This window comes from Miscanthus floridulus, chromosome 8 (genome assembly GCF_019320115.1).
Source record: "Miscanthus floridulus cultivar M001 chromosome 8, ASM1932011v1, whole genome shotgun sequence".
Lineage (NCBI taxonomy): Eukaryota > Viridiplantae > Streptophyta > Magnoliopsida > Poales > Poaceae > Miscanthus > Miscanthus floridulus.
Genome location: NC_089587.1, coordinates 84,944,791 through 84,956,799, shown reverse-complemented (window position 1 = coordinate 84,956,799; position 12,009 = coordinate 84,944,791). Strand labels below are relative to the sequence as shown.

Here is a 12,009-nt window from a genome sequence, read left to right as displayed (position 1 = left end):
CTAATGAATTTACAAGTGATTATTTTGTAGTTCAATAGGGTGCAAGACATGACTTGGACGAAGGCGACGTGATGATCCGATGATCAACACCATAAGCAAGACCTTAGAAGCACAAGAGAAGACCCAAGATATCAAGCAAAGTCCAAGCACGAAGATAGGAACCAAGCCGGACGCAAGATCACGAAGAAACGAGCTCATAGATGTGACTGAACGCTGGACTGGACGCTGGTAGCACAGTGACCGGATGCCTCGATCTAGAGGCTCGATAGCAGCAGCGACCAGATACTGAACAAGCAAATCGATCAGATGCAGGACAATAGAGTCCGGTCGAGTACAGAGAGGTTCTAGAGCGGCAAAATTGCGACCGAACGTGTCCGGTGGCAAGTGATCGGACGCTGGCAGTGTCCGATCAGTTGATCACGGCTCTAACAGTTGGGACGACTGGATGTGTCCGATCAGGATGACCTGAGCGTCCGATCAGTAGCAGAAAAGCGAGATTTTATCCCCAACAGCTACTTTCTCAGTGGGGCTTATAAATAGACCCCCAACCGTCCATTTGAAGGGTGTGGAGCTAAGGAAACATATCAAGGGTGTTGATACACTATTTTAGTGATCTCCACTTGCATAGTGCTTAATGATTCATTAGGTGATTAGCGTAGGTGCTTTGCGAAGTGCTTAGGTTGATTAGACCATCGCTTATGCACTTGCGAGGTTTAGGCCCAGTGTTTAGTGAGGTTTGCATACCTCTTACCACTCGATGCTTGCGCGCACCATTATTATACATCGGAGGGGCTTGTAGTCTTGCGAGATCACACCAACCACGTTTGTGGTGTGGCCGCCACCGTGTACCGGAGGGAACAAGGCCTATGGCATTTCGATCGGAAGCTTGATAGTGAAGACGGTGGGGAGCATCCGGGAGAGGCTTGCCAGAAGGCACGTCGAAGACCCACTTGCGCGTGGGGAAGGCCCAAGGCTATCCACGGAGTTACCCAACTGGGAGTTTGGCCCTTGCGAGGGATTCCTTGCGAGGGGCTCCAACGAGAACTAGGGAGAAGCTTCCGTGCTTCTCGATACCTCGGTAAAAATACCGGAGACGTCGACGGGAGTTTGCATATCTCTACCTTGCTCTTTAGCTTCCGCATTTACATTGATTGTATTACTCCTTTTGCGGTAGAGATAGCAACACACTAGCAAAACCGTAGTTGCATATTTAGATAGTTTATCTATTGCATAGGTTTTGCTAGGGTTAGAAAAAGATGCCATAGTTTAGAGTTAGAATTTTAAGTTGCCTAATTCACCCCCCCCCCTCTTAGGCGTCACGGTCCCCTACAGCTCGACCTAACCATTAGTACGTGGATGTCCAACTGAGGCCTAGTCGATCCTAATGCCGTATCCATCACTAAAGTCCATGAACTTCTTCTCGGTGAAGTTAGTCCCGTAGTCGGTGATGATGCAGTTAGAAACGCTGAACTGGTAGATGATGTTGAGGAAGAATTTGACGGCCTCTTTCTAAGTGAATGTTGGTGATGGGCTTGGCTTATATCCACTTGGTGAACTTGTCGACCGCTACGAGCAGGTGAGTAAAGCCGCCTAGGCCCTTTTTGAGGGGTCCTACCATGTCGAGGCCCCAGACCATGAATGGCCAGGTGATGGGGATGGTTTGAAGCTCCTGTGCCAGCAAATGAGTTTACCAAGCACAGAATTGGCATCCCTCATACCTATGGACGACCTTCTCTGTATCTTGTAGTATGGTGGGCCAATAAAAACCTTAGTGAAAGGCGTTTTTGACCAGCGACATCAAGGCCGCATGATGTCTGTAGACCTTGGCATGGACCTCTAGGAGGAGTTGCTTTCCCTGGTTGGTAGGGATGCACTTCATGAGCACACCCGATGGACTCTGTTTGTAGAGTTTGTCATCGAGCAAGATGAAGGTCTTGGCACATCAAGCGATCCATTAGGCTTCAGTCCTTTTGGTTGGGAGAACCTCCTCGAGGAGGTAGGCAAGTAGCGATGCTCGCCAGTCGGTTTGATCAAGTGCCAACACGGCGACGTCAGCGGGTGAGTCGTCATGGAGGCACTACGGTCGGAGCCCCCGAGCGCTGGCTTGGCGTCGGGGTTGGAGCCCCCGAGTGTTGGTTTGGCATTGAGGTGTGTCTAGATTGGACCTTCTAGGACATGGGCGGATGGCTCATGGAGATCATTGATGAAGATCCCGCTTGAAGACGGATCCCGCCTGGCGGCTAATTTTGCAAGAAAATCGGCTGCATCGTTGCCCTTTTGGGGGACATGATGTAGCTCGATCCCTAGGAATTTGTCCTCGAGCTTGCGCACCTCCTAGCAGTGTGCTATCATGAGGGGGCTTTTGTAGGAGGATTCCTTCATGACCTGGTCAACGACCAACCCCGAGTCATCACGGACGTAGAGACATGTAGCGCCGAGCTCGATGGCGATGCGCAGCCCATTGATGAGGGCCTCATATTCTGTGGTGTTGTTTGAGGCCGAGAAATGGAGGTGGATGGCATAGCAGAGCCTACTCCCATCCGGGGATATCAGAACCACTCCAGCCCCCGAGCCGGGCACCATTACGGACCCATCGAAGTACATTGTCCAGTACTCGTGGATGACATCCGGGGTCGGTAGCTACACCTCCATCCATTCGGTGACAAAATCCATGAGAGCCTAACATTTAATAGTGGTATGGGGGATATACCTGATGTCATGGCCCATGAGTTTGAGTGCCCACTTGGAGATCCATCCCGCGGTGTTGCGGTTGCGGATGATGTCCCCGAGCGGGTATGAAGTGATGACCATGACTTTGTGTTCGGTGAAGTAGTGCAGGAGCTTCCGGGTCACCATCAGCACGGCATATAGGAGTTTCTACACCTAGGGGTACTGAACCTTGGGGTCGGTGAGTACCTCCCCGATGAAGTATATGGGCCGCTGGACCTTAAGGTGGTGTCCTGGCTCCTCCCTTTTGACGACTAGGGCGGCGCTCACCACATGGTTGCTTGCCGTGATGTAGAGGAGGAGGGGTTCTCCCCATTCGGGAGCGACGAGGATTAGGGAAAATGTTAGTGATGCTTTGAGGCTCTTTAGAGCCTGCTGAGCTTCCTCAGTCCAAACAAAGGTGTCTGTCTTTTTGAGGAGCTTGTAGAGTGGCATCCCCCATTCGCCGAGCTGAGAGATGAATCGGCTCAGGGCAGCTAGACAGCCAGTGAGCCTTTGTATGCCCTTGATGTTACGTATAGGGCCCATGTTGGAGATGGTCGTGATCTTTTCAGGGTTGGCCTCGATGTCGCGCTCAGACACAATGTATCCTAGCAGCTTCCCCTTCGGAACCTTAAAAACACACTTCTTAGGATTCAATCTGATGTTGAACCTTCAGAGGTTTGTGAACGTTGCGGCCAAGTTTGTGATCAGGTCATAGGCTTGAGCCATTTTGACCACTATATCATCAACATAGATAGCGATTGTTGGTTTCGGCCGCTCGGCTTGATCAGGCTAATCATGTACGTTGATTTGGTCAGCAAAGCATTGCTGCATGCACCTTTGGTAGGTGGCGCTAGTGTTCTTTAGGCCAAAAGGCATGGTTATGCAGTAGTATGAACCATACAGGGTGATGAACGAGGTTGCGAGCTGATCGGACTCTTTCATCATGATCTGGTGATAGTCCGAGTCGGCAGCCAAAAAGGAGAGGATCTCGTAACCCGAGGTGGAGTCAACTATTTGGTCTATGCATGGCAAACAAAAGTGATCCTTTGGATATGCTTTGTTGAGGCCAGTATAATCAACGCACATTCTCCATTTCCTGGTCTTCTTTTTAACAAGAACAGGACTGGCAAGCCAGTCAGAGTGGAAAACCTCTCTAAAGAATCTGGCTGCCAGGACTTTAGCGATCTCTTCGCCTATGGCCCTGCGCCTCTCGTCATTGAAGTGACGCAGGCGTTGCTTAGCAGGCTTCGAGCCTAGAATGAGGCGCAATGTGTGCTCGACGACGTTGAAAGCTCTAGTTTGGTTTTGGTTAATTGATGAAACCCTAAGTGCTAACCTAGTTTATCAAGATGATTATGAGATAGGTAGCACTACTCCAAGTGATGAAGCAATGGCAAAGATCATGACAATGGTGATGGTATGGTGATGGTCAAATACTTAAACTTGGAAAAGAAGAAAGAGAAAAACAAAAGGCTCAAGGCAAAGGTATAAAATGTAGGAGCCATTTTGTTTTAGTGATCAAGACACTTAGTGAGTATGATCACATTTAGGATAGATAGCCGTACTATTAAGAGGAGTGAAACTCGTATCGGAATACGGTTATCAAAGTGCCACTAGATGCTCTAACTCATTGCATATGCATTTAGGATCTAGTGGAGTGCTAACACCCTTGAAAATGTTTGTGAAAATATGCTAACACTTGTGCACATGGTGATACACTTGGTGCTGTTGGCACATCTACAAAGGAGGTGGTGTTTGCAGGGTTGAGATGGGTTTAGGTCCCTCTCGGGATTCGGCGGTTTCGGGAAAATGAAATGCCTATTTTCTATTGCGCCGGATGCAAATTCTTGTGGTTGGCACATTGGAGCAAGGGTGAAGAAGTTAGAAGTAAAAATGAGTTGATCGCGAAGACGCCGACGTTGGTCAACTGACCGGACGCTGGGTCTGAAAGCACCGGACCCTGGCAGCATGCGTCCGGTCAAAATCAGTACTAAGGGTATTGCACCAGACGCTGGACCTAAGATGCACCGGACGCTGGTTTCTGCGTCCGGTCAAACTGACATGGCGACACAGTGACTAGGGTTTAGCACCGGACGCTAGTCTATGTCTGGTCAAGGTGGACCAGATGCGTCCGGTCAAAGAAATACGCCTCGGGGAGCTTACTAGAAATGACCGGACGTTGGGGCTTCAGCGTCCGGTCAATTTTGCCAGAGCGTCCGGTCAGTTAATAGCCATTATGATCTGGTGGCTCAAGTTTAACTCAAAATGACACGTGGCTTACATCTGTGGACCGGACGCTGTGTCCAGGGTCCGGTCAGTATGACCGAAGCGTCCGGTCAGAGCGCGATTTGCCCAGTGAAGTTGTATAACGGCTCTATTCAATGGGGGCTCTATTTATAGCCCCATGGCCGGCTCAAGGGAGCCTTCTTGCACATTTTCATTGACATAACAACCTTGTGAGCTTAGCCAAAGTCCTCCCACTCATCTCTATCATTGATTCATCATCTTTGTGAGATTGGGAGAGAATCCAAATGCATTGCTTGAGTGATTGCATCTAGAGACACTTGGTATTCATGTTGCGCTGTGGATTTCGCTTGTTACTCTTGGTGGTTGCCACCACCTAGACGGCTCGGTGCAGCGGTGGAGGATCGACACGAGTTGGTGATTGTTCGTGGCCGTCTCCGATGATTGTGAGGGGAGTTGTACCTTCCCCAGCGGAGCGCCGAAAGGTAACTCTAGTAAATTGCTCATGTCATTGAGTTACCTCACTTGTGGGTCGGTTCTTGCGGTGTCCAATCGTGTGGACGAGGTTTGTGAAACACCTCTTAGCCGCCGAACCACCAAGTGTTGGTCGACACAACGGGGACGTAGCGTGTTGGCAAGCACGTGAACCTCGGGAGAAAATCGATTGTCTCTTGTCTTTGGCATTCTCCTGGTGATTGGCTATACATTCATCTTGTGATTGGTTCATCTCCTACGTGTCGGTATAATCACTCTACTCACTCATTTACATTCTTGCAAACTAGTTGATACAAGCTCTTTAGTGTAATTAGAATTGAGAGCTTGCTTTATTATTTACATTCATCTAGTTGAGCTCTTTAGAGTAGCAAGTTTGTGTGCCTAAGTAATCATTGCAACTAGAATTATTGGATAGGTGGCTTGCAACCTTTGTAGAGCTAGAGCAAGTTTGCATTACGCTATTTGTCATACTAATCAAATTGCTCTAGTTGATTTGTAGATTTTTAAATAGGCTATTCACCCCCCCTCTAGCCATATTAGGACCTTTCAGACGTCCCATTGTATGCCTAGCATGTCAGATGGCCTCCATGTGAAGACATCGTGATTGGCGCACAGGAAGTCGACGAGCTTAGATTCCTATTTGGCTAGGAGCTGGGTCCCGATCCGCATCGTCTTGGTTAGGTCGGTGGGGTCGATCCCTACCACCTTGGTTTCCGCAAGCAGGCAGAAGGCCATCGAGGAGGTTGGTTTATTACAGTCCAAGACTGCTAGGGTCAATGACTCCCCGAGCCATGGGAGCTCAAACGAGTTGATGACCGTGGTGGTAAGCTCAAAATGCTCGCGGTCGCATGTGAAGGCATGCGAGAAGGCGCTGCTCATGGTGATGACACCATTTGGTCCCAGCATCTTTAGCTTGAGGTAGACATAGTTGGGGATTGCCATGAATTTGGTGTAGCATGGCCGCCCCAAGATGGCATGGTAGGACCCTAGGAAGTCCACCACTTCGAAGGTGATGAACTCTAAGCAGAAGTTGGCTCGGTTACCAAAAGTGACGAGCAGGTCGATCTGCTTGAGCGAGTATGCCTACGCTCCTAGGATCACCCCGTGGAAGGGAGAGCCCACAAGGCGGAGTTCTGACCGGGGGATGGGCATGGCGTCGAGGGTGTCGACGTAGAGGATGTTGAGGCCACTGCCTCCGTCCATCAGCACCTTGGTGAGGCGCTTCTTGTGGACGATGGGGTCGACGATGAGCGGGTAGCGTCCTAGTCTCGCAATGTGGGAGGGATGGTCCCTCTAGTCGAAGGTGATTGGAGATTCCGACCAACTAAGGAAGGAAGGGACGACCATCTCAACGGCGCATGCCTCCCTGTAGCGTACCTTGTGCTGGCGCTTAGAGCAGATGGCCTCAGATCCACCGAAGATCATGATACATTCCTCATGGTCAGGGAAGCTGTCCCCATCCTTGCCTGCCGCACCTCCTTTCTTGGCTGTCACTTCTTTGCCGTCTCCTTCTTTTGGCCCATCGGCTTGTCAAAGGAAATGTTTGAGGAGCTCACAGTCCTTGTAGAGGTGTTTAATGGGGTAGGTATGGTTGGTGCACGGGCTATCCATGAGCTTGTTGAAGTGGTCAGGCAGGCCCTGCTAGGCCTACTCGCTCATGCGATCAGCTGCGGCGACCAACGTGGTGTTGTCCGATCGGCATCGATCCTTTTTGTTCTTCTTACCCCTCTATGTGGAGGGGCCCTCGTCTTGGTCCACATGCTTGGCATTGCCTTTGTCTCAGTCTCCATTGAAGACCGCTCCGACTACCTTCTCGTCGGAGACGTGGTTAGTGGTGACGTCGAGCAGGTCACGTGTGGTACGAGGCTTTAGGTAGCCAAGCTTGTGGATCAGGGACTCGTAGGTCGTCCCGAAGAGGAATGCGCTGATGATGTCTGCATCGATGACATCAGAGAGGCAGTTGCATCATTGGGTGAACCTACGGATGTAATCCTGTAGGGACTCGCTGGGCTCTAGTTGGCAGCTCTTGAGGTCCTAGGAGCTACTAGGGCAGACATACGTCCCCTAGAAATTTCCAACGAAGACCCTCTTGAGGTCCGCCCAGTCGCGGATGCTGTTGTGTGGAAGGAATTCAAGCCAGGCCTGAACGTGTTCCCCCACGCAGATGGGGAGATATTGAATGATGAAAAGGTAATCATCCACCCCATCGTCTCGGTAGGCGAGCCAGAAATCTTTGATCCAAAAACCAGGGTTCGTCTCCCTAGTGTACTTGGCGATGTTGGTGGGTGGTCAGAAGTGCTATGGGAACGCTGCTTTCCAGATACACCAGCCAAAGGCCTATGGTCTCGAGCCATCCGGACTGGGACTCCGGTTGTCTGGCCAGCGACCATGCCTAGGGCGTGTTTCACTGCTCCCCTCGATGGCCCGACCGGGGCCCATGTTGCCTGCCCTCATCGCCGCCCGAAGGACGTCATCATCATACCGGGCCTAATGTCGGTTCCTGATGACGCTACGAGCGTCTTGGTATGGACCGAGCCGTTCACGTACTAGCGGTCGGTGTGGAGCAGGCGCTAGGTCAGACCGCGGCGCAACGGTGGCCTCCCGAGCCGCGCTTGGCAGCTATAGCGGTGAGCGAATGGAGCGATCCGTCTGGTGCGTCCCCACTCCCCTAGTGGGGAGAGAGGGCGTGAGTCAGAGTCGCGATACGAAGCTTTTTGCCTATTGAATGGCAGCGGCTTCCACCAGCGCCCAAAGGTTCTGGTAGACCGCCCGCTCCTAGGGGTCAACGGGCTCGGGAACACCGTGCAAAAGTATTGCCGCAGCGGCGATGTTCTGGCTAGCCCGAGCGAACTATGGGGGTCATTCCCCTCATTCATGATGTCGCACTGGACCTGGCAGGCGCGACCCCAGGCGCAGCTCACCAGGTCACGCGCATGGGGCGCAACGTGCTGCACCGAGCACGCCGACGCAGGCGACGGCTAGTTCTGCCGCCGTTGTCATAGCACCTCAGTGTGCTCTTATGCGAGCGTGAGGGCCCCCGCATGCAGGTTTAGAGGGCTGTGACTCTACATAGACTCTGCAACCATCGACGGCTGTCCCAGAGCGTCTGCCATAGCGCACTTCTAGGACGGACGGTGGTTGGGTGCCACGTTGCCGATGCTAGAGCTGTCGCTCTCAACCTCATCATCCAGGAGTTCGTGGAAGGTGGTGGGAGCATAGCTCATCATTCCCACGAATTCGGATGTGAGAGGGGGTGGTGCCAGCGTCCGTCGGAGCCCCCGAGCGTACGCTTCCACGGGGGACGCGAGGCCATAGGGGAACAGGTCGTACGGTGTTTGCGGTGCGGACAATATGGTCCCTTTGGATAATTGGCGGGAGATAGTAAATAGAGAGTAAATAACAGTATGCGTATTACTCACAGCAGGGTTTAAGCAGAGCGTTTGCTCGGAATGAAGCGCAGGCGCCTTGTCATTGAAGTCGTTGGGTGTCCCAGAGCCAACGGAGGGCACCCCTCCAACGGGCACCGGGATGGTTGCCTCCTCGTGGAGGTGTAGTACGCCGAGCCGGTCGGCGACGAAGTCCAGGCTTCCAAAGAGAAAGGCCTTGAAGATGGGTGGAATCCGCATCCCAATAAGTGGGAGTGTGGAAAACTCTAGTGAGCCAAAGTGAGTCGTATCGCCTGAGCCCACCATGGTGAAGGTGGCAGAAAAGTGGGCCATCCGATGACTAAAAAGTGTGAACGTACAACGTCTTCCCCACAGACGGCGCCAACTGTCGGTGCAGAAAGTGACCAACACGTAAATATTTATAGTTTTACCGTACGTTGTGATCGGATGTGGCCTAGCACTCAATGACACAGGGTTTATACTGGTTCAGGCAACGTGCCCTACGCCCAGTTTGAGTCGGTCGATGACTTTATTCCTGAGCCTAGGTGCTCGAAGTTTGTAGTGGGGTTACAAACGAGAAGGAGAAAGATGGGGGGTACAAGAGGTCTGGTCGGACTCTGGTCTGAGGGGCCGAGAGTGACGGGAGCTCCGCTATGTGCTAAGTGTTCGAGCGTGTGCTTGTGGTTTGAACCTGGTGGTTCTGTTGTTGTATCCTAGTGAACTGATCGATCCCCCTGTTTGGGAGAGAGCGCAACCCCTTTTATAGATGAAGGGGATGGCTTTACAAGTGAGAGGGAGATAGTGTACATATGCTAAGTCTTGTTGCCCACGCTATCAGGTATAGAATGATTGTAGGCGCCCATAACATTGCTAATGTCAGATGCATATGGGAGGTCGAGTCGTCTCCTTCAGGTATGGCAGACGTCGGTGCCTGCCATACTGTTGATACCTAGAGGCATGCAAGGAGTTTTACCATGTTCGCCTGGTACGGTAAATGCCGGCGCCCACAACACTGTTGATGCATCAGAGGCACGTGGGGGAGCCTTACCGTGTTTGTCTGGTATGGAAGTTGATGGCGCCCACAACACTGTAGAGAAAATGTCGGCGCCTACAACACTGCTTGGGTTCTATCATGCCAGGAAGGTCGCAGGGTACTGTTCGATAGGGGTACAGGATATGGCCCTTGATATTGGGGTTGACTTGAGTGCCCTGCCTTACTTTCTCTGTCTGTTTCCTTGTCCTTACCGAGCGGACGTCCCCGGTCGGTTGGTCCCAATCGGCTCTAATTGCGCCAGTTGGAGAAGAGCAGTGAGCAGGGGTTTGGCGCATCCCCAGTCAGAGATGCGGGTCAGAGTCAGAAGTGGTGTTTGGCTAGGCCTTTTGGTCGGAGAGGCCGTCTGGAGGCGGACTGGAGTCGGTGGTGATGCCTTCTGGTCGGAGAGGCGGGCCAGAGTCAGAAGCGGGCGCCGTTCCTTCTCGGCCAGGCCTTCCAGTCGGAGACTGGATCTCCCTTCCGTGTCGTTTAAGGTATTTGGGCCGGCCCATAAGTTGTGCGTTGTTCGCAACGTCGTCTGCTGGACCGAGCCTTTGTTGGAAAGCTGGTCCATGAGGGACCTCAGATTTATGAACCCGACACCAGTAAACTGATTTATCTTATCTCCAAGTGCTTGGAGTTCCCGCCATCCTCTTTGACCCCGCATCATTTCATCCATTCTGAAACAACGCAATCATAATTTCTGTTCACATCATTTGCTCCAAATTAGAAATGATGTAGTGAAAAGGTAGACATGCTAAAAATAAAAGAAGCTAGTGTACCTGAAGTAAGCTCTGTGGACAGTAGCGCCCAGGTCACCAGCTGCATAGGCTTCACTATGGAGAACTTCTCTGTGAGATATTTTGCACAGAATTTGGCAACTACTTTTCCTGAGGCAAGAAAGGAATAAGAAGGGGTCAACAGCCCATTTTGGTATGACGTGGAATCAATCATAAATGCTGAAAAGGCACTGTTCTTTGCAGTTAGTTACCTCCATGTCCATCAAAAACACCCAAGAATGCAGTGTCATTGTCAAGATCTATCAAAGCCGAGTGCTAGAAAATTGCACAATAGACTGAGCAAACACGATCATAATAAACTAATAAAATTGACAAGATTCCATCCTCTCAAAAGATACAGATAAATCATATCAAGAAGTTTATTAGTACTATGTAAGAAAACAAGTCACAACTTCTCCTTTAGTAGTTATACATTATACTCAACAAGATATCTCATACACATTCAAATTCTATCCTCTCAATTGATTCTAGCCTTCAAGGTTGGAGTATAGCCCATCTTTCAGTATGATGTCAGACACACTGTTTAACTTATGAAGCATTATCAATCCAACATCAGGAGAATATGGTGATATAAACAAAAAAAGTGCTAATCCATTTTTTGTCACTCTTAACAACAGGACAGAGTATCATGGACAGAAACAAAAACTCCCCACTCAACTCATGAATTAACCAGGCTCAGTTCAGCACATAATTTATTTTTACACGCAAGTATTCATTTTATTTCAAAATTTTAACGAACACAAGACACCCCTTCTCTCAGGTGCATAGCGCTGCTAAACATTGCTAGGACATTCTGTGAGTTTCCATAATTACACCCAACTTGGACACTGAGAGCACATTTATATTAAAGTTGGATTCCAAGTTATTTTTGGAAAATCGAGTAAAATCATGCTGAGTTGGATATCCATCACTTGTGTGTCTATCCAGGTAAAACGTACAAGACTAGGAACAAGCGACAAAGAAAATCACAAGAAGCAAATTTAAATGATGAATAGAAACTTACAGCATCTTCCATAGTTGCACGCCACCCTTGCGTAGATGAAAGTCCGAATTTAAGTTTATTATTTTCCCCATCTTCGGATACCTTCTCAGTTTTCGGAGTGCTAAGGTAAACCCCCATTCTTCCAAATGTACCTGGCGACAGAATATGACAGAGAGAAAAAGATCTGCCGCTCAATAACAAGCTATGGATGGAATTGTGCCAGATCCGAATAACAAGCTCAATAACAAGCTATTCTTAGAGCCACAATCCGAGGAGATTAGATTGTTCCAGTTGAGGGAATTCGGCAGCCGGGATTGTAGCGACGAGTTGAGCCAAGCAAGCTGGAGAAGCCGAAGA

General features: G+C 50.3%; 1 pseudogene; it reads right to left on the bottom strand.

Annotated features, from left to right (window-relative positions):
- The window catches only part of LOC136469512 (probable protein phosphatase 2C 58), a 54,763-nt pseudogene extending 42,961 nt beyond the window's left edge, over positions 1-11,802 (bottom strand).
- Positions 11,803-12,009: the final 207 nt, after the last annotated feature.